The sequence below is a fragment of the Choloepus didactylus genome, chromosome 7 (genome assembly GCF_015220235.1).
Source record: "Choloepus didactylus isolate mChoDid1 chromosome 7, mChoDid1.pri, whole genome shotgun sequence".
Lineage (NCBI taxonomy): Eukaryota > Metazoa > Chordata > Mammalia > Pilosa > Megalonychidae > Choloepus > Choloepus didactylus.
Window position 1 is genome coordinate 155,602,042 of NC_051313.1, and position 23,503 is coordinate 155,625,544.

Here is a 23,503-nt window from a genome sequence, read left to right on the forward strand (position 1 = left end):
TTAATCAATAGACAATGTTAGCAAGATTCAACATAATAATTAAAGCAAAGTTTTGATCATTCCAGATGAGATGGTCAGAAAGGGACTTGTTAACAAGTACACGGCCAAAAAAAAAAAAGGTATATGGCGCCAGGGCCCCGCGGAGACCCCAGAATCGCATCTTTTTCCGGGGTCTCCTCTGCAGAGCGAACGCTTTTTCCGTGTAAATCCCTGAGGCAGCCTTTGCGGAGGGGCAGGAGGAAATGGAAGATAAGTGACTAGTCCAGTGAAAGCTGAAGAAGCAAAACTGAAAGCAAGGTAACCTTATCTGGAACTAAAGCCTGGAGGTTCAGCTGTTGTAGAAAATACGTGTTCTCAGTTATCTCACGGTTCATGGTCAAAAAAACACATGGAGGTTCAGATTTCTTAAGACAACGATTACACAAAGGGCAAAAATATTTTGATTCTGGGCATTACAACATGGCTAAAGTGAAAATGAAAAACAAGCAACTTCCTGCTGCAGCCCCAGATAACACGGAGGTCACTGGTGATCACATTCCCACCCCACAGGACCTTCCTCAACGGAAACCATCCCTTGTTGCTAGCAAGCTGGCTGGCTGATTAAAAGCAGTGAACTGCATTAATCTTCTAATCCCAATCTGTCTCCTTAACACGTTACTTCTCGGCTTTTTGTTTCCTTTCATTCACTGAGTAATTTGAGACTGACAGCTTTGCAGGTAGCGATACTGTGTGCTGCTATTGTAAGGGAGTAAATATGTGCAGAGTTTTGATTAGTTTAACACTGCACTGGTGAAAAGGACATGTTGGAAAAACATAAAGTAATCTACTGGAAAATATTTGTATGTGTTATCTAACTACTAGTGTAGTACTGGTTCCAACAAGTAACAAGTTTTGCAGTTTTAATGTTTTGGAATTTCCTTACTTCATCTTAATTATAGCTTTGTATTTTACTCTTATTTAATATAATCTCTATTGTAGTGATTTCTTTTGGATTGTAAAACAGAAGTTTAAGACCACAAGTTGGGAGAAAGGTTACATATTTCATACACGAACAAATAGATGGGGCTCTGTGCTTGAACTTGAACGGCCTTAAACCTTTTTTCAACTTTAACAATAGAATTTTACTTGGGCAATATATGCCCATTCTGGTGTAACTTATGTGACTTCAGTACTTAACATCTGCCGTTGAAGATGGTACTAGTATTCTTATTCAGTCCTACAGTGTTTGAATACTTTTTGTTGTTGATGATGTGAATGATGTGTGCATGTGCATCCACTGTTGAATTCACTTTCATGCTAGTCTTATAAATACAATAGTTTTGCACAACCTCTCACAAATGTCTGTATTAATTTCACACTTTGAAAAGTAGATGTGCCCACTAGAAGCACAAAAGTTCCTACACAAAACCCTTTTTCTCCTTACAGCTTTTGTATAGTAGGAATAGTTAACAATCTGGGGCCTACAGAACACCAAACTGAAATCTTTACTCAGTCTGCCATAGACTTTAAGACTTTTTCATTTGTTACTAGTATGCATGAAATAAAGTGGCCTTGTGCAAATATGATATGTTACTTAGACATATTTTTTGTCATATGCAGAACATTTCATTCTTTTATGAAAATTGCAATTCATGTAACTTATATAAACTTTTTAAAATTAGAAACTTTACTTCCACGATCAACTTTGGTTGGTGCTGGAATAAAAGGTTACAATACTCTGTTCCTTTCCCCTCACCCTCCCTTTTTTCTTCTTTGACTCAAATGGAGTTGGGCTGTTTGCTCTCTTTAGAATCAGAGGAGTCTATATTCTTACTCTTTATTTTTTTAATTCATTTTTATTGAGATATATTCACATACCCTGCAGTCATACAGAGCGTACATTCAGTTGTTCACAGTACCATTGTATAGTTGTACGTTCATCACCAAAATTAATTTTTGAATATTTTAATTACCACACACACACAAATAATAAGAAAAAAATTGAAGTGAAAAAGAACAATTAAAGTAAAAAAAGAACACCAGGTGTGTTTTGTTTTTTTTTTTGCCCCCATTTTTCTACTCATTCATCCATACACTGGACAAAGGGGAGTGTGATCCACATGGCTTTCCCAATCACATTGTCACCCTTCATAAGCTACATTTTTATAAAATTGTCTTCAAGATTCATGGGTTCTGGGTTGTAGTTTGATAGTTTCAGGTACTTACTGCTAGCTATTCCAATTCATTAGAACCTAAAAAGGGTTGTCTATATTGTGCATAAGAGAGCCCACCAGAGTGAACTCTCAGCTCCTTTGGAATCTCTCAGCCACTGAAACTTATTTCATTTCCTTTCACATCCCCCTTTAAGTCAAGAAGATGTTCTCCATCCCATGATGCCAGGTGTACATTCCTCCCCAACAGTCATATTCCACATTGCCAGGGAGATTCACTCCCCTGGGTATCTGATCCCACATAGGGAGGAGGGCAGTGATTTAACCTGCCAAGTTGGCTTAGCTAGAGAGAGAGGGCCACATCTGAGCAACAGAGGCATTCAAGAGGAGGCTCTTAGGCACAATTATAGGCAGGCCTAGCCTCTCCTTTGCATCAACAGTATTGCCAAGGGCAAGTTGCATGGTAGAGGGCTCAGCCTACCAAACTACCAGTCCCCTATGTCTGTGAGCACATCAGCAACCATCAAGGTGGGGAAGCCCAACACCCTTGAATGCTCTACCAGTTCCTGAAGTGGGCTCTGCATATATTTTTTATAGTTTTTATTTTAATTAAATTTTTTTTAATTCACTATATCAAAAAATAAATAAAAAAAATACAGTAAAAAAAAACATTTCAAACAAACATAACATAACCAGGGAGTAAGAAAAAGACAACTAACCTAAAAAAGCTACTTTACTTTCAACATGTTCCTACTCTACTCCAAGAAAATAACCTAATATAGCAACACTTCTGTGAACTTGTTCCTACCATACCCTTCAGAATTAACAAACCATAGTCATTTCTGGGCATTCCCAGAAAGTTAAATTTACTCACGATATCTTATCTGTTCTTATTGGGTTATCATTCCCCTTCCATTAATTCTTCTCTACCGCTTTTTCCCCTACATTCTTCTTTATAAACCATTTATTTTGCATTTTTCAATGTTCACGTTAGTGGTAGCATATAATATTTCTCTTTTTTGCCTGGCTTATTTTGTTCAGCATTAGGTCTTCAAGGTTCATCCATGGTGTCATATGTTTCACATTGTTCCTTCTTACTGACACGTAGTATTCATTGTGTGTGTATACCACATTTTATTTATCCACTTATCTGTTGAAGAAAATTTGGGTTGTTTCCATCTCTTGGGAATTGTGAATAATACTGCTATGAACATTGGCGTGCAGATATCTGTTCATGTCACTGCTTTCCAATCTTCCGGGTATATACCGAGAAGTGCAATCACTGGATTGAAGGGTAACTCTATATCTAGTTTCCTAAAGAACTGCCAGACTGACTTTCAGAGTGGCTGAAATATTATACAGTCCCACCATCAATGAATAAGAGTTCCAATTTCTCCACATCCTCTACAGCACTTGTAGTTTCCTGTTTGTTTAATGGCAGCCATTCTAATTGGTGTGAGATGGTATCTCATTGTGGTCTTAATTTGCATCTAACAGCTAGTGAAGCTGAACATTTTTTTCATGTGTTTCTTGGTCATTTATATTTCCTCTTCAGAGAACTGTCTTTTCATATCTTTTGCCCATTTTATAATTGGGCTGTCTGTACCATTGTCATTGAGCTGTAGGATTTCTTTATATATGCAAGATATCAGTCTTTTGCCAGATACATGGTTTCCAAAAATTTTTCCCATTGAGTTGGCTGCCTCTTCACCTTTTTTGACAAATTCCTTTGAGGTACAGAAACTTCTAAGCTTGAGGAGTTCCCATTTATCTATTTTTTCTTTTGTTTCTTGTGCTTTGGGTGTAAGGTCTAGGAAGTGGCCACCTAATACAAGGTCTTGAAGATATTTCCCTACATTATCTTCTAGGAGTTTTATGGTCCTGTCTTTTATTTTGAGATCTTTGATCCACTTTGAGTTAATTTTTGTGTACGGTGAGAGGTAGGGGGTCCTCTTTCATTCTTTTGGATATGGATAGCCTACCATCCCAGCCCCATTTGTTGAAAAGGCTGTTATGTCCCAGTTCAGGGGCTTTGGGGGCCTTATCAAAGATCCATCGGCTGTAGATCTGGGGGTCTATCTCTGAATTCTCAATTCGATTCCATTGATCATCATGTCTATCTTTGTGCCAGTACCATGCCAGTACCAGAGGTGGAAGGCCTCTGTATTTTTGTTGGATTCATTTCCCATTGTCTGATATGCAAATACCTTACCAACAAGCTAGAACAGTTGCTACTTCTTGCTCACTAGTTCCAATCAACATGATATCATCAATATAATGGACCAGTGTGATGTCTTGTGGAAAGGAGAAATGATCAAGATCCCTGCAGACAATATTACGATACAGGGCTGGAGAGTTGATATACCCCTGAGGTAGCATAGTAAATGTATACATCTGGCCTTGCCAGCTGAATGCAACCTGTTTCTGGTGGTTCTAACAGCTATTGTGAAAAAAGCATTTGCCAGATCAATAGCTGCCTACCAGGTACCAGGGGATGTGTTGATTTGCTCAAGCAATGATACCACATCTGGAACAGCAGCTGAAAGTGGAGTCACCACCTGGTTAAGCTTATGAAAATCCACAGTCATCCTCCAAGACCCATCTGTTTTCTTTACAGGCCAAATAGGAGAGATGAATGGGGATGTGGTGGGTATCACCACCCATGCATCCAAGTCCTTAAGAATGGCATTAATCTCTGCAATCACTCCAGGAATCTGGTATTCTTTCTGGTTTAATATTTTTCTAGGCAGGGGCAGTTCTAGTGGCTTCCACTTGGCCTTTCCTACCATAATAGCCCTCACTCCACAAGTCAGGGAACAAATGTGAGGATTCTGCCATTTGCTGAATATGTCTATTCCAATCATGCTTTTTGGAACTGAGAAAATAAACACAGAATGGGTACAGGGACCCACTGTGAGATGGACCTGAGCTAAAATTCTATTGATCACCTGACCAACATAAGCCCTAATGCTGACTGGTGGACCAGAGTGACATTTTGGGTCTCCTGGAATTCATGTCACTTCTGAACCAGTGTCTAATAATCCCTGAAGTATCTGATCATTTCCTTCTCCCTAGTGCACAGTTACCCTGGTAAAAGTTGTAGATCTCCCTGGGGAAGGCTGAGGTGAAGACTTAACAGTCTAAATTTTTGGCAGTTTAACAGGATTCCTTCCCCAAGGGTACCTGGCCTTCCCCTCATTCAAGGGGCTCTGGATCTGTAAACTCTCTCAAGTCTGGGAATGGATTAGGGGTCATGACCCTCTGTTTCTGTAATCACGGCAGAATTTTGTTCACTTGACCTAGAATACTTCTGCTTACACTGATCAAATAAGAATTTAGTAGACTTCCCATCTATTTTACTTCTAGGTATTCCTTGATCTACTAGCCAACACCATAACTCTGCAAGATAGATTACTTTGACTTCTGCTTTGATCCTGTTTTCCATTCTGGAAAGCACACTCACCTTGTCTTTGGTGAGTAGCTGCTGCCATGTGGCTTCTGCCGACTCAGGATCCATTTATCCCCATTGTGTTTAAGGAGTCCAGCTCAGTGACTGCAATTCCAACAGTAATATCTGACCTACAGAAAAGGGTGACTACAGAACTCTTCAGGCATGATAGAGCTAGTCTCACAAATTTATTCTTCACAGTCCTGGTGAAAGGTGTGTCCTCTGGACATTCCAGGGGCGTGTGATCAGGTCTTCCATGGACATCCACTCTAATGTTCCAATCTCTCTAAGCCATTAAATCCCCTTCTCTGAATTATATCAGAGTAGTTCTGGCATTTCCGTCTCAGGTAATGTTGGTGACATTTTGGTCCATGTTTCTGCCAACCACCCAAACTGTTAATGACTTTTCTAACCCCTCAAGCGACAACATTGAATGCAGAATCTCTGCTCAGTGGGCCCATATCAATAAATTCAGCCTGATCCAACTTTAAATTCCTTCCACCATTATCCCAAACCCTTAATATCCATTCCCACATACATTCCCCTGATTTCTGTCTACATAAATAGGAAAACTCATGCAGTTCTTTGGACTATAGTGTACTTCCTCCTGGGTCACACTTTGTACCTCATCCTTCAGGGTCTGTTGGGATTTTAGACAAGTAATAGGCCTTGAAGCAAAGACTGATGGTGGTGGTGGGTCATGAAAATAATTAGTATCCCTCAAGCTGTGTACCTCAGGATAACCCATTGCAGTTTCATCTCATGAAACAGGATTAATCTCTCCAGAAAGAGGAGCAAGGGCTGCTTCCTCAGGGGAGTTGAATGTAGGTTTAGCAAGCACTGAAGGGTTAATCTCTTTAGGTGGATGTTAGATGGCAGACTCTTCAGAGAAGACCACTACAGGTATATCTAACAAAGACTAAGTAGAATCCAGGGTTCCCACGTCCTCACTGACACTATTATCAATACATATGTTCCCATCCCAAGTTTCAGGATCCCATTCTTTTCCAATCAATGCCTTTAACAGCAGACACACTGTGAGGTTGAGATTTTAGTTTACATTGTAAATCTGCTATTGCACAATGAGACTCTGGGTCTGGTTTTCAGAAATCTCAAGTCTGATGCCACAGGAAATGATTTTCTTTCAGGGCACACATAGAAACTTTTATGTCTATCATAAGGCACTCAAGTTTCAAATTTGAAGCCTTTAGCTCATCCCTGTCTCTTATAACTTTATCCAGCATATCTAAGAGCAACCAGCCAGCACAATTATAGCTCTTAACAATGGAAAACTCTGTTAAGGTGTCAAAAACACAGTCATCCAGTCCTTTCTTCATACAAGAGTATGATTAGGAGAATCACATGGTGATATTTTGTGTATCTCCATTGCCAACTCATGCCACAAACTGTCAGAGCCATCTTGATTATTGGAAATGGAGTCATTAGTGCTTTTGAATCTAATCAGATTAGAAAACCAAGTGTAAAAGCCCATTTAAAAATTCTGTTTCTCAAGGCCCACTCCTGGTACCAAGCTTTATTAGTTAGGATTCTCTAGGGAAACAGTATCAAGAAGAGATTTTATAAGATTCATAAGATTTTATAAGATTCATAAAAGTGTCTCACACAACTGTGGGTATGCAACAGTCCAAATTCTATAGGGCAGGCAGCAAACTGCCAACTCTGATGAAAGTTTTTGATGAACTACTCAGGCAGCAAACTGGCAACTCTGATGAAGGTGTTCAATGAACTTCTCAGGGAATGCTTCACTGACTAGTCATAGAAGAAGTGATGGTCCTGTCTCTCTCTCTCTTTCTTAAAAGTCTTCAAGTGATTGGATTAAATCCAGCAGATTTAATTCTCTGATTTTGTAAGACATGCCCTTCATTGATGTAATAAGTCACAGGTGCAGTGAATTGACTGATGATTTAATAAACCAGCCTTCTGCTTTATTATCCAGCCACAAATGTCCTTGCAGTAATGGTTAGGACAGTGCTTGCTTGACCAGACACCTGGACCCCATCACCTTGCCAAGTTGACTCATAAACCTAAGCATCATACCTCTTAAAAATGTTTCCATATAGACAGGGCAAGAACCAGAAAAAGAAGAGCTGAAAAATTCTGATCAGCTAAAAAGAAGATATGCAAGAGGTCTAAGTTGAACTGACTGTGATAGGACAGAAAGAAAAAAAACAAACAAGAAACACCTAGGTAAAAGAGTGAATATGACCTCTGGAATAAACTAATCAAGGAAACCAGATGCCTAGACAACAAAAAATTAGGAGTCACACTAGGAAAGTTGAAGACATGCACAGTTAAAGGAACAAACTAACATTTCAAATGAGAAAGAAGAGTTGAAAGAAATAAGTGAAGATGTTTCAAACATGCTAAAACAATTCAAAAATCAAATCAAGAGTTGAGGGAAAATATGACAAAAGAGATGAAGGATAAATCAAAGACATTGGGCAAATATAAGGAAGAAATTTAAAGTTTGTAAAAAAATGGCAGAACTTATGGGAAAGAAATGTGCAGTAGAAGAGACAAAAAACACAATGGAGATATTTGAGAGGCAAAAGAAAGAATTAACGAACTAGAGGACAGGAAATCCAGAATCCTACACAAAAAGAATATATGGGGAAAAGAATGGAAAAATAATCAGGGTCCCAGGGAATTGAATGAAAACATAAAGCACATGAATAAAAGTGTCATGTTATCCCAGAAGGAGAAGAGAAGGGTGAAGGGGCAGAAAGAATAATGGAGGAATTAACCATTGAAATTTCCCATCTCTTATCGAAGACACAAAATTACAGTTCCAAGAAGCACAGTGTACCCCAAACAGAATAGATCGAAATAGACCTACTCCAAGAAACCAGCTATTGGCAAATGTCAAGAAAAAGAGACAATTCTGAAAACAGTAAGAGAAAAGCAATCCAACAAATAAAAGGGACGCTCAAAAAGACTAGATGTGGCTTTGTAAGCAGAAAGCATGGAGACAATAAGGCAGTGGTGTGACATATTTAAGATACTGAAAGAGAAAAACTGACAATCAAGAATTCTATATCCAGCAAAATTCTCATTCAAAAATGCAGGAGAGTTTAAGATATTTTCAGATAGACAGTGAGAGTGTTTGTGAACAAGAGACCTGCTTTGCAAGAACTACTAAAGGAGCACTACAGGCATATTAAGAAAGAAAGGAGAAAGAGGTTTGGAGAAGAGTGTAGAAATGAGGAATATCATTAGGGAAAATAGGGAGAGAGAGAGGGAGAGAGAGACCGGGGAGGGAGGGAGGGAGGGAGAAAAATAAGATTTGACAAATAAAATCCAAAATACAACATGGTAGATGAAAGTATTGCCTTTACAATAACATTAAACATTAATGGATTAAATTCCCAAATCAGAAGACATAGAAAAATAGTATGGATTACAAAACAGGGACCACCTATATGATGTCTACAAGAGACTCACCATAGACCCAAGGAAAAAAATAGGTTGAAAGTGAAAGTTTGGGAAAAGATATTTTACACAAACAACCAGAAAAGAACAGAGGTAGTTATACTAATACCAGAGAAATTAGACTTCAAATTTAAAACAACAGAGACAAAGAAGGAAACTATATATATTAATAAAAGGGAAAATTCATCAAAAAGACATAATAAGCATAAATATTTATGCATGAAGCTAGAGTGCACACTGGGAGAGGGTAGCCTCTTCAGTAAATGATACTTGGAGAACTGGATATCCATATTCAAAAGAATGAAAAAGGACCCTATCTCACACCTTATACAAAAGTTAACTCAAAATAGATCAAAGACCTAAACATTAGAGCTAAGAACACAAAACTGTTAGAAGAAAATGTAAGGAAATATCTTAAAGGTCTTGGGATGGGAGGTGGTTTCCTAGTCCATGCACCCAAAGCACTAGTGATGAAAGAAGAAATAAATGAACGTTATCTCCTCAAAATTGAACACTTCTGTGTATCAAAGGACTTTTCCAGAAAAGTAAAAAGGCAGCCAGCCAGTACAATGGGAGGCAATATTTGGAAATCACATATCAGATAAGGGTTTAATATCCAGAAGATATAAACAGACCCTACAACTCAACAGAAAGACAACCCAATTAAGAATCTGTCACAAAACATGGATAGACACTTTTATGAAGAAGGAATATGAATGTCTCAAAAACTTCTGAAAAGATGCTCAACCTCACTGGCTATCAGGGAAATGCACATCTAAACCACAAGAAGATATCTTTTCACACATACTAGAATGGCCATTTTCAAAAACACAGAAACTACAAGTGCTGGAGAGGATGTAGAGAAATAGGCACAGTTATTCACTCTTTGTGGGAATGTAGGATGGTGCAACCCTCTAGAAGGGTGCATGGTGTTTCCTCAGGAAGCTAAGTATAGAATTGCCATATAATCCAGCAATTCCATAGTAGGTATATATTCAGAGGAAGCGAAGGCAGGAACACAAAGATGTTTGCACATCAATAGCAGCATTATTCACAATTGCCAAGAGATGGAAACAGCCCAAATATCCATCAATGGATGAGTGGATAAACAGTTATTTACACATATGATGGAATGTTAAATAGCTGTAAGACAGAATAAAGTCATAAAGAATATAAACAACATGGATGAGCTAAAAGGACATTATGTTGAGTGACATTAGCCAGAGTTAAAGTTGAGAACACAGATTATCAAGAGAGAGGAAGAAGGTAGAAACAGGCATTTGATGATGAAGGAGTACAAAGTTCAACAGGATTGATTGTAAAGATCCAGAAATGGATAGGACTATACTACCTGATGGTAGCACAATATTAAAAGTACATTGAACAAAGCTGAGTGTGAGTATGGTTGGAAGAGGAAGGGTAAGAGCATGTATGACACCAGAAGGAAAGATATAAGGACTGGGACTGCATAACTTAGCAGAACCTACAGTGGACAATGATGACAATTAAATGTACACTTATAAGAAGGATTTTCCATGAGGTAGAAAAAATGAATGTCAACATTGCAAGATGTTGAAAGATGAATGTGTTTTTGAAAATGGCCATTCTAGTAGGTGTGAATGTTGAAATGTAACAAAGGCAATATACAAAAGCTAAATATCAATAAGATGGGGATATAAGGAGGGATATGGGATTCTTGGTGTTATTGTTTTTTCTCCTTTTAATTTTACTATTTTTCATTTCTGATTCTTCATTTTTTCATTCTTTGTGGAAATGTCCTCATATAGATTGTGGCATGGAATGCATAACTAGGTGATTATACCAGGAACTATCAACTGTTTGCTTAGGGCAGATTCTATGGTGTGTGAATAAAACGATTTAAAAAAAAAAAGAAAAATGCAAGTTCTGGATAAAATGTGGAGAGAGGGATGTAATTTATTCATTGTTGGTAGGGAAATAGAGTGCTGCATCCCATCTGGACCATTATGTTAAGTGAAAGAAATGAGACACAGAGTACTACATATTGTTTGACTCCATTTACATAAAATGTAAATATAAATACATTTACAGAGTTGGGAACAAAAGGGTTTGCTCTGACAGAAATAGATTAGTGGTTATGTATGTCTAGAAAATGATAAAGGGATTGAGCGGTAACTGCTATGAGCTATGAGGCTTTCTGGAGTAATCAGAACGTACTAAAATTGATTGTGTGTATGAATACAGAATTCTGAATACACGAAGTCTGTACACTTTGGATGGATTGTATGCTATGTGAATAATATATCTCAGTAAAATGGCTTTAAAAAGTTTTTAAAGAGAATGGTTGCAAATTAGGAAAATTGAAAAATAATATTACAATTGTCAGCTATGAAATTTGTAGAGTATCTTTTCAAAACTCTATCTCATTATGCATATGAACACATTCCAGTTTACTGTTTGAATAATGGGATTCTTCCAACATGTATGTATTTCATTCAACATACTTGCTGAGCAATCTTATGTCTAGGAATTCTTCAACACAAAGTGGGAAGGGTGGACAGAGTCCCCAGGATATTAATGGGTAGGGGGTCATACTTTAAATTCTCCCAATGCCTCTTCCTATACTGTACTGCACAATAATGTGATTGTGGTTAACACAGCCTTTGGTACACTGACAATATGGCTCTCACAAAATATCTGGGCTTTGTGAGAGGAACATATAGTTCCCTTACATCTAAGTTACAGCAAACCACTAAATGGATGCATTCTTGTGATGCATTACTTCTTTTCTGCTTCTAAAACTGGGAAGGTAATTTTCCTGTGATATCCTTCTCGCTTTGCAGTTGTTTAACCTTTTACTTAGCAGGAAGGAACTGGTTTTTGTTTAAAGAGATGTTAGAAATATTTGTATAAGTTACATTTCCCATAGTATCGTGTTCTTTTAATGCTAAGATGATAAGACATCTGGGTCTTAAATTAGAGATTTTCTCAGGCAAATCTTCCCAGGCCATTTGTTCTTAAAAATTTAGGTTATCATTATGCTGGTATAAAACTAAGAAAAGAAAAAAAGCACCCAGCAGGGCTAAGGCGACAATATAGTCTTCTAGGAGTTCCAAAACATTTTTTTTTGGTAACTTTAATTTTTCAAGCACAAAAAGGTGTGAAAATACAAAGGCCTCAAAATATGCACTCTCAGTAGTGTGGGTGAATTTTAATATCACCTCTTAGATACCTGTGCAGTTATGCCAAGTGACAATCATGGAAAGCCAGTTTACAATCTATTTCATTTGAAACATTTTCTTCTAAGTGATAAACATTAACAGGAATAATATTTAACCTGTCAACAAAACTTCATATTCAACAGAAAACAGAACTAAAAGCAACCAAACAGAACATTTCTATGTTTGAGAATTCAATGTCTTCTCTGACATCATTTCTAAGTAGCAGCACTCAAGCAGGCAGCAGCCCATCACTTACAGCCACTGTCATTCTTGTCCAACACATGGAGTTCTTCTGACAGTAAAAATCAATTCAAAGGATGTAGAAACTGATATGCAACTCTGAGGGCAAATGAGGTCATAATAAATTCCACCTACAATGGAACTATATTTTGTGGGCTAAAGCAGTTGGACCTCATGCTTAGTACATATACTCTGCTTATTTCATCTCAATTGACTTCTCTTTGTCTGCCAATGTATGGATAAATTTCAGAAGCTAATGCCAAGTTGGCAACCCTTTACCTTTGCCTTTCTATCTAAAAAATATCCCAACTAAGCTAGACTATATAGACAGTTTACACATAGAGGTTTAATTCAACATTCAGCTCTCCAAATCATTCTGCATCTCTCTTCTTCGTAGTGATGCTTAAATTCCAGGATTCCAGAGTCACATCATAAACACATTTATAAACACCACTGAAGAAATGTGAGAAGGGAAAAGAAAGAACCCTGAATTCCTTTTCTTAAAATACATTTTCATTGTGAAATTTGGCATATATACATAGCAATTATAACATTTAGAATATGATTTAACAAGAAGTTGGAGAGCAAATTTAAAAGAATATTATGGGATACATTTTCACAGTTTCAGCTATTTCCTTATTGTGAAATATAAGATATATACAGAAAGGTGATAACTTTCAAGGCACAATTTAATAAGTAGTCACGTAGGTAATTTCAAAGAATGTTTAGGGTTACAGTTCCAGAGTTTCAGTTATTTTTATTGTGAAATATAAGATATATACAAAAAGGTGATAACTTTCAAAGTACAATTTAATGAATAGACACTGAGCAAATTTCAAAGAATGTTATGGATTAGGTGCATTATTTCAGTTATTTCCTTCTAGCTATTCTAATAACCTAGAAAATACTGAAACTTTATATAAAGATTCAGTATTCACAAATCTTTGTTAAATTCTGTATTACCTGTTGCTATCCATTTCTCTCAATCACTTTCTCAAACTTCAGGGGTGTCTAGATAGTGACCAGCCTAACTTACTCGTACTGAAAAGGGGTGTCAACATTATGTGGAAGGGGGCTGCATCTAGTTGTTCTTAAAGAGGCTGTTGCTGCTTGGTTTTAGCTCCTGTCTGACAGGAATAATCTGGTGGATTTAAGTTTCTGAGATATAAACTTAGTGAGTGCAACTTTTATAGAATCTCAGAATTCTATAAAATTCTGACCTAAGAATTCTGACCTAAGAATTTGGGGACTACTGTTAGATAGGACTTGGCATGCTGTGGCCATTTGATACATCTAACTGGAGCTTGCATAAGGGTAACATCAAGAATAGCCTCTCACTTCTACTTTAAATCTCTTAGACACTAACATTTTTTTTTACCTTTCTTTTCCTCCTCTTTGTCAAGAAGGCATTCTCAATCCCTCAGTCTTAGGGCCAAGGTCATTGCTGGGAGTCACATCCCATGTCATCATGGAGATTCACTCCCCTGGGAGTCATCACCCATGTACTGGGGAGGTTCTTGATTTTATTTCCTGACGTGTGCTTAGAGAGAGAATCCCCACATCTGAGCAACAAGAGGTTCTCTGGAAATGCTTAAGCATAATTATAGGAAGGATTAGACTCCTTTTTACAGCCGTAAATTTCACAAGAGCAAGCCTCAAGATTAAGGGTTTGATTAAGGGGTTCCTAATTTGACATAGCATGTACTCTATCCAAGATAAAGTGACCCACATGACCTTCACTTAGTTGTATCATTATAACTCTCAATTTTAAACAATTTTCATAATACAAAACATCCCAGAGCTCTTAGCAGCAGCTAATTATTCATCCCTAGTTTTAGGGTGGTATTGGTAAGGTATTCCTATTAAACATAGTCTATAAAATGTAATGGGTTGTTTTCCATATACCACTCTATTGATTATTTGTACCAGGGTCATACCTTAGAAGTATATCATGCAAAAACTTCTATATTTGTAGTACTCTGTGGTTTACATGACTTTAAACAAACACAATCAATCTTCACCTGTAATGTGACACTGAAACTTACAATCCCTTTGAAGAATCATCTCTGCTATCCATTCCCATACATTTAACTTCACCCTCTTATCATGTCTGTACATATTAGGTTATCATTGGCCCTTTACTAGCTTCTGCTGTCATTAAGTACCACATAGTCTACATTAGAAGACACTGATTTTATATTGTTCAGGGAGTTCACATTAGTGGTAACATACAATATCTCTCCTTTTGTTTTTGGCTTATTTAACTCAGGAGGCCTTATGTCTTCAAGGTTCAGCCATGTAGTCATATGTTTCAGGAACTCACTCCTTCTCACTGCTGCATAGTATTTCATAACACAAACATACATTTTGCTTGTTTACTTGTCTGTTGAAGGACACTTGGGCTGTTTCTGTCTCTTGGAAGTTGTGAAGAAGGCCACTATGAACATTGGTGGATAAATATCTGTTCATATCACTGCCTTCAGATCTTCTGGGTATATACTGAGAAGTAAAATTGCAGGACTGTAGGGTAACTCAATATATACTTTTCTGAGCAACCACCAAACTACCTTCCAGAGTGTCTGTAGCATTATACATTCCACCAGCAATGCATAAATTTCCATTTTTTCCTCCTTCTCTCCAGCATCTGTAGTATCCTGTTTAATGACAGCCATTCTTATCAGTGAGATATCTCATTGTGCTTTTGATTTGCATTTCCCTAATAGCTAGTGAATATGAACAATTTTTCATATGTTTTTTAGCCATTTGTATTTCCTCTTCAGAAAAATGTCTTCTCATCTTTTGCCCATTTTATCATTTGGCTGTTTGTACTACTGTCATTGATTTCTTTATATATGCCAGGTATCAGCTTTTATCAGATGTATGGTTTCCAAAGTCTTTCTCCCATTGCATTCGCTGCCTTTCCACCATTTTGACAAATTTCTTTGAGGTAGAGATTTTGGTTTTGAGGTTTCCAGATGGTTATGGGTCTGATGGATGTGCTGGGCCCTCAGGGAGTTGGCCAGCACTGTGTTCATGCATCTGGAGGTGTGAGCAGGACCCAAAGGCATGCCAGGTTATGGTTTCATGGAGCCATTCACAGTCCCTCAGGGCCTACCACTCTGGCTGTGGTGCATGTACAGCTGGAATATGGAGGACAGCCTGCTGCAGGCCTTTATGAGGAGCCCAGATGCTGAGGTGAAGTGGCTCAGGTAAGGCCCCTGGGGGCTAGGGCTAGAGCCTGAAGGCACCTTGGGATCAGTGAGAGTGAGGGAGTCCCAGAGAGTCCTTGGGTAATGCCAGGCAGCATTGAGGAAGGGAGTAGAACTAAGAGGGGTCTGGGGCCAAGGCAGAAATGTGTCATAGCGGTCCAGAAAGTGGAGGTTTCCAGACCTTGAGGGCACTTCCAGCTTATCCACTATGCTGCCTGCCCCCACAATATTGCATTAGTTTTTAAATTAAGTTGTAAGTATGCAAATAAAATATGTTCTCCTGTTTACACTCTCCTTAGTCTCAGTACTTTCCACAGTGGGACTTCCTTCATGCACACAGTTCTGTGCTGTTTCCTCAGATGGTTTCCCATGCCTTTAGGTAGATATTTAGTAGCAAGTGGGACTTTTCAAAGGTTCTGGGAGTCTCTTGAGCTTCTGCAATGGTGATTTCCTAGGAGAGTGAAGGAAGCAGTGGGAAGCTTGAAACCTGGTTTTATTTTGTTTCTGAAGCAGTTGTCACTCCTCTGCATTAATCACTCTCTGGATATACCTGTGTTCTTCCAGGGCTAAAGACAAATTTTCCTTCTCAATTAAAAGGAATTCAGGGCAGACTTCTGGGAAGACGGCAGATTAGGAGAGGCAGAGAGAGAAAAATTCTCTTCTTCGTAGAAGATTAGATCAAGGGCAGAAAGCACCCCAGAACAGCAGTTCCAGGGTGCCACTGGGTGTGTGTGTGTGTTTGTGTGTGTGGAGGGACTTCTTCACCACACAGTGGACACTTAGCTTAAGAGGCAGGGAGACTGTTTGAAAGGACAGGGTGTGTTCAGCTGGGGCCACTGCCAGGGTCTGACAGCTGGAGCTGGCTGATGATCATGGGAGGGAGCATCTTTCCATGCCCCATGCACCCATCTCAGCAATTGGCTAGAGACACATTTCACAGCCTTGCAGCTTAGAGCTCCTGTGCCAGGTTTTGGTAGCTGGAGCTGGCTGCCGGGCCTGGGAGGGAGAAGCTTCCACAACTCATGCACTCTTCAAAGCAGTGGGCTGGGGAGATAACCTTTCAGAACCTCATGACCAGAAGCTCCTGTGCCAGGGATTGATGGCTGGAGCCAGCCACTGAGCATAGGACAGACCAGCTTTCCCTGCCCCATGCACCCATCTCAGCACTTTTTCTGGGAAGATAACCCTTCAAAGCCCCATGATTGAGAGCTCCCAAGAGGTAACTCAGGATTCATCACATTTTTGATGACTGCATTCACTCTTCCTTCACAGAAGCCAGAGGAGAGCAACGTTGAGGCAAAGGCATGGCATGGAAGTATCAGGAATCCCTCCACAAACCCAGGGACTTGCAGGTGGGTCATTTGAGTGCATCAGGCAGAGAACTCGCTGCTTTTGGTTGGTGTCACTACCACAAAGATTGAGAGCAGTTCTGTTCTTGGATACCTGCACAATGCTATATAATGAATATTATGTGATAAAGACAAAAGTATAACAGACCTTACTTACACAGATACTGTTCTTTGCTCATATGAATAATCTGTGGGACAGCAGTCTTTAAAAATGATATAGCACATATTTCCAGAAAACCAAAATACTAATACTACCTTTAGTCTGAAATACAGACAAAAGGTCAATTAGGACTACTGAGGAAGGCACATAAACATTGGTCCTGCTTTGTTTTTCTCCCTTTATAAACCCCTCCAAACCAATATTTAATAACTGTCTATTTTTGAAACCATTCACAACTAGCTTTTAGAATTTTCCCTGAAGAAACAATGCAAATAGTCTTGTATGTAATAACACAGCTTGCGGTCGCAGTTGACTTGTCTGGGGGGGGAGGTGGCGGCCGGTTGCCAAATCCTAGGCTCTCAGGATTGCTCGAAGGGTACCGGCAGCGGGGGCTCTTTCCCGGAGGCAAGGGCGAGGCGGGGGACTGGGCCCGGTCCCCGGCGTAGGCGTGCAAAGTATGGAGGGCGGCGAGAAAGGAACAGGCGGGACACGGTTCTTTTAGGGTGAAGAAGCCAAGAGAGTTTATTAGGGGAGAGTACAAGCTTATATCGGGCGTTTAGAGGGCGGGGTAGCTGTAGAGGTTAAAGGCTTGGATTGGTTCTGAGAGGGCGCGGAAGTTGATTGAAAAGGGGCGAGAGTTGCTCCGGTAACGGTGTCTGGCAACAATGTATGCGCACTGGTGGTGATGGGAGTTGCACTGGCAACGGGGAGTGTCCGGGCAAGATAAGGGGGTGGGGAAAAGGCGGTTCCCTCCGGCAAGCCTCCTCTAACAGTGGTATTTTGGGTGAGGAAATGGGGCCTGCCTCCGGCCTCACTTTCCCAGGCCCGGGGGGCTGTGGAGGGCGCTGTCGCCCGTGCCCACCACCCTCCCCAGGGGCTGATCAGGTCCCCCAGCCCAGGCCCGCCAAGTTGAAGCACGTAATCAGTGTCCCGCAACAGCTCTTTTCAAAGACAGCTGAATTACATTTTCTTTAAAGGAAAAACTGCAATCTAAATTGTGTTTCTTTTAGGACAATACTAGAGTATTTTAAGTCTAGCAGAAAAAGGAAGGTCTAAGAAAAATACTTTTATCCATAGTCATGCTATCTACCCTTGTCTTAAAAATAGCAGCGCACATTAGGTTTTCTGAAATAAGCTGATAGTTTAGCAAAATGTAGGTTAAGTGATTCCCTGGGAAAAAAATCACACATTTGAGTTTGTTATCTTTTGCCCAAATTTATTTAGGGGGAGGAAAAGAGAAACAGTGTGTGATGATATAACTCTATGTATAAATACTGCTGCCTAATGACTTGGAGGTTTGAAAAGTTTGCATGAAACTGAACACAGAGACATCCATGAGAGTTACTTCTAATCAACTGAAGCGGAAGCTGCATCTGAAAGGTTCACCATCTTTTAAGGAATTATGCAGGCAGAAATTGAGTTTCTCAAAATGTGAGAGTTGCAAGTTTCAGCAGCAAAATCAGAAACATCATTCAATAACAGATTACAAATTTTAGTCTTAAACATATAATTTATGACATTTTACAGGAAATATTGAGTAGTTCTGATACTCTCCAGCAAGTTGTCAATGAAGATATCAGGCCATTTTTCTGCATGTACTTTATATGAAGCACATTATGAGGCTATTCAAGTAATTTCAATATAAAAGTTAACACTTCAGGGGAGGCATAAATTGCTACTCTTAAACACATGCCACGATGTTTTACAGTCCTGAATATGCATATGCTGTGTAAAAGTCAAGATATCTTCTAAAGTATGAAAACACTCCTTAAAATAAAGTGAATAAACTTAAAAATAGGATACTACAACAGATCAACAGCCAAAACAAACATTACTTAGAGGATATCCAATAAATTCATGCCAATTAAAAAATACACAGATTTAGTTTTTCCACTACCCTGATATTGTTCAATCCTTTTACACAAACTATGACAACACAAAGTCTGTAGACCTCTATAAGTCAAACAGTAAATAGACCAATATGGACAATATCCATTTGCTACAGCTAACTTTAGACAAATACACAGTTTCAAACACCCTATTTTGAAACAAGAAAAACCCACTTTCAAGTCTTAATCTGATTTTGTCAATAAGTTAAAATGTATGTAATGTGTGTAAGTATGCACAATATCAGAATAGTCTATGAATGTATATACTTATCTATACACACAAATATACATAAATCCTGAAAAAGGATTCAAATATTCTCTTTTAGATTTAAAGGCCATCCCTTGCTTCAAAATTACATTCAACACCATATGATCTCCCATTTTCAGGAACTTTTGCTACAACTACACTGAATGCTATTAGAATCACAAATTAATAAATTACAGAGTAATTCCTAATCTAAAACAAGTTAAATAATCCAATTTTGTATGTCATTGATAATTATAATAGTGCTGCGTGGAAGAAAAAAATGAAGCAATTTTTTGAGGATTTCTCAAAGAAAATTTTTCTCCTATCCTTACTCAGTTTTGGTAAAAACACATTTTGTAAGTGAAAAAGAAAAAAAGCTTAGATAAATGATAATACCACATCTATTAAGCAAATATTAAATTGATCAACTTGAAAGATCTCAGTTTAGTGCCCCCCTTCCTAGACTTCCAACTAACTGTTGCTCAATGTTGGTTGAATTCTGCTTTCAAGAACCTGTATCTTTCTCAGTCTCTAAGTTTTTATAGCATTCTTTTGTAAGAACCTCTCTGTGTTCAATTTAATGGCTGGAATGTAGTAAAGAGATTGAGATATTGTTTTAAAAGTTGAGAAAAGCCACTCTGAAAATTGAAAGGGGATGTACAAAAGTGATTCTTTTGACAAATTCTGTTAAAAATCTAATCAAGCATTGAAAAACTAATTTTAAAAGAGCAGTTTCTTTTTAAAAAGAAACAAATTTACATTATACAATTACTAAAGCAATATTGGGAGAGGAAGGGAGGGAGAGAGAGAGAGGGAGAGAAAGAGAGAAACAGTATGAAAAGAACCCACTCCAAATATGTGGGCACTCTAGTAATGAAGTTGTATTAACAAATAAAAGCAAGCTGTCACTTGAGTACTGAGAAAGATCAAGTAATCCTGAGGCAAATTCTGATTGATGACAAAGATTAAACAAGATGGAGAACTCACATTTCATTTTACTGCCCTAAATTGGTATACAATAGCCAGCAATGACTGCTCTCAGTCACAAGGTGAGGAGGCTTACAGGTGTGCACTGAGTTATTCCCAAAACCATTCAACCTGCCCCACCCTGTCTCTGCAGCAAAGCACCAAACAGTTGAATAAAAAAATGATTACTTATTGAAAACCACTTAAAATTGCGATGAAAAACATCTTTAAAATATTTAAAGGGAAAGGAAAAAAAACAAACTGCTCACTAAGCCCACAAAATAGCTTACAAGATACCTAGTTAAAACTCAAACTTACTGTATCATAATCACACAATCAGGTACATATTAAGAAATTAAGTAAATACAAAATGTTTTTAGATAAGTATCAGAGATTTTAGTGGTAGAAAACCCCTTGGAAGTTATTTTTTTTCCTTAAAGAAGACCTTACCAAAAATATTTTTTAAAAATATCTGTCAAACCGTATATGTTCCTTAAGACTGTAACTTTTTTTTCTGAAAATAACTGCAAAAAGTAGTTGATAAGAAAGATTTTTCCTTTTAAACTTTTTAAGATCATATGATACTGCTCAACAAACGAGTACCACTTTGAAATTTAAAACATGATTTTTCCTAAGAAAATTGTTAATTATCCTGGTCTTAATAGGTCCTGATTGAATTCCATTTAATTTCTGTGGGGCACACTTCCTTCCTCCAAATAGTCTTAAAAAGTTAAAGATATGCATTATTCAAAGTACTGTCTTCCAGGAGAGGGGCATTATTCAAAGTACTGTCTTCCGGGGTGGGGGGGGGGGAGTCAATAAAAGGAAACATGCAGGTTATATAAATTTACTTCTAGTATAATTCTGTTTATATATAATAACCACCAACACATGGCAAATAATTGACTTAAATTTTAAGTGAACCTCATTTACTAACTTTATGATTCCTTCTGAATCATAAAGTTAAAAACTTGGTCATTAGTAATTTAAATTATGTACAGTAATTTAAAAAGTCTAAATATTTAAATTTTACAAAATACAGAGTTTAGAAATGTTGTATAAGGCTGAACTGGACCCAAACTAAAGAAAATCTGCCCTCTTGAAATTCAATTTAATATAGGGAATTAATTTTTTCTTGAAGGTTATTTTCACAGAAGCTATGGTGTAAAGAAGAAAAAAAAATCTTTGGTCACTTACAGGCAGGGGAAAAAATGGAAAGAGAACAGCCCTTGATTTTTTTAAATACACATGAATATCAAGCTCAGTCAGAATTTAATAGTTACTTTTGTGAAAGAGGCAGAATTGGTCTTGAGCTTCTTCAGTCTATATCTGGAAGTTTTACTGAAATTATGGTCAAATCTTAGGAGAAAATTTCATAGCAAAATCTGACTGGATTTTGAGAAGGAAACTGAGGTGATTTTTTCCAAGGTCATGTTTATGAAGCTCAGTAAGGACCTGTATTGTTCCATCCACAGATACCAATTGAATGTGTGCCATTTTTCAATCTTTCTAAAAGAATTTAAAAGTTTTCACTGAGCATCCAAGAGCTGTGAAAATGTTCTACAGATCAACCACTGTAACAGAGGGGGAATGCTGGAAATATGCAGAGTGGCTGACAGTGGAAAAATATTCTGAAAGTTTTTAGAGCCATGCTTTTTGAAAGGAGGCAAAGGACTATTTGCTGAAACCCTTAGTGAGACCTTGTTCTTTTCTTTCTTCAGGAAGCTGAACTCTTCAATGCTTATAGAGTGTTGTATGAAGCACTTTTCCATAAAGTCTCTGACTATTTGATTTATCGCTAGCTGAGCTTGAATTGTATCTCCCATCTGAACCAAAGCATTTACTTCCTTGTTAAACATAAACTTCACTTGATGTATATCACCATACACTCACTCCATACAGGATAAAAGGCCATGTTGTGTGATAAGATCAGAATTGAAATTGGTGACCAGGAGAACAGGATTTCCTGGCATGCCATTATTCCAAGAATGGCCATCCTTCCAGTGACAGCAGAGGAGGTAACTGTGAGTAGACCAAGAGTTTCAGGAACACCTGGGACTGAAAGGCCTGTAGCTTGAGGAAACCCAATGCCAGGGGCAAATCCACAAGCCCCTGGACATGGTGAGGAAATTATAATGGGTGCCATGAAAGCAGCAGCCATTGGAGGTCAGAGAATGGCTGGCTACCACCAGTAAGGTCTAAGCAAGTGAACTCTCTACTTTTGTCATTATTGTATTTCACATTAAGACTGGTGAGCTTGGAGAAGTCAATAAGCAGAGTGCAATGTGCATTATAGCTATTCTGGACATTCACACCCATTATGGCATAATGTGCATTCATTAGGTCAGCATACTGAAACAAGGCTTGAAACTGATTATTCTCTATAAAGGTAATGATCCTCAAGATGGAGCCATATTTAGAAAATATCTGATGAAGGATTTAGATTAACAGGATAAAAGAGGTTTTTAATGATTACTCAGAGCACAGGGCTTTGTCCAGCTACACTGCTTTCACTAGCAGGAGCTCCAGTGAGGGCCAGACATCCTGGCTGGACAGCATTGATGGCCTGTAATGCAGCTTGGGCTCTAGCTTAATTGGGTTGTCAGTCTTGAGCTCTCTGATTGGAATACTGAATATGAACAAGCCAGTTTTGAAGGTGAGGAATAATAGGAGTGTAATAATTCACCAAAGTAACAGCAGCTTCCTCAAAAGCCATTTCTAAAAGAGCCTGGCCTTTTCATTTCAACACGAAGTTACTTTGCCAAATGGTGGACCTAATGATATGACCTCTGCTTCAGTGATATCACTTGGAATTTGGCAAAGAATACGGGAAGGTGAACAAGGGGGTCTATCTCCTTTAAATTTTATGTCATTCCCAATAGCATACATACCTGTAGTAGGAGTAGAATTGTTCATGGTAAAATGTCTGTTAATTATGCCAGAAGAAAGAAGCTCATTAGATCTCTGCTACCCATGGCCCAGATGGAAAAGTGCACTGTGCAGACTGACAGGCTCACCACGAGCAGAAAGGAGGCAGTGACAGCAAGGTGGATGAAATCTCTCCCATATTCAAAACATTTATATTATACTCTCACACCATCTAAAGTAAAACTATTGACTTAAGGCTTGCCCACACTGATGGCATTCATAAGGTTTCTCTTTAGCTTGAATTATTTTGCATTGTCTAAGGTCAGA

At 38.3% G+C, this 23,503-nt stretch overlaps 2 pseudogenes; one reads left to right on the forward strand and one right to left on the reverse strand.

The window, feature by feature from the left end:
• The first annotated feature begins 209 nt into the window (after positions 1-209).
• On the forward strand, positions 210-600 carry LOC119540870 (annotated as a pseudogene).
• Positions 601-21,817: 21,217 nt separating this feature from the next.
• LOC119540184 lies at positions 21,818-23,287 on the reverse strand (annotated as a pseudogene).
• Between the last annotated feature and the right edge of the window lie 216 nt (positions 23,288-23,503).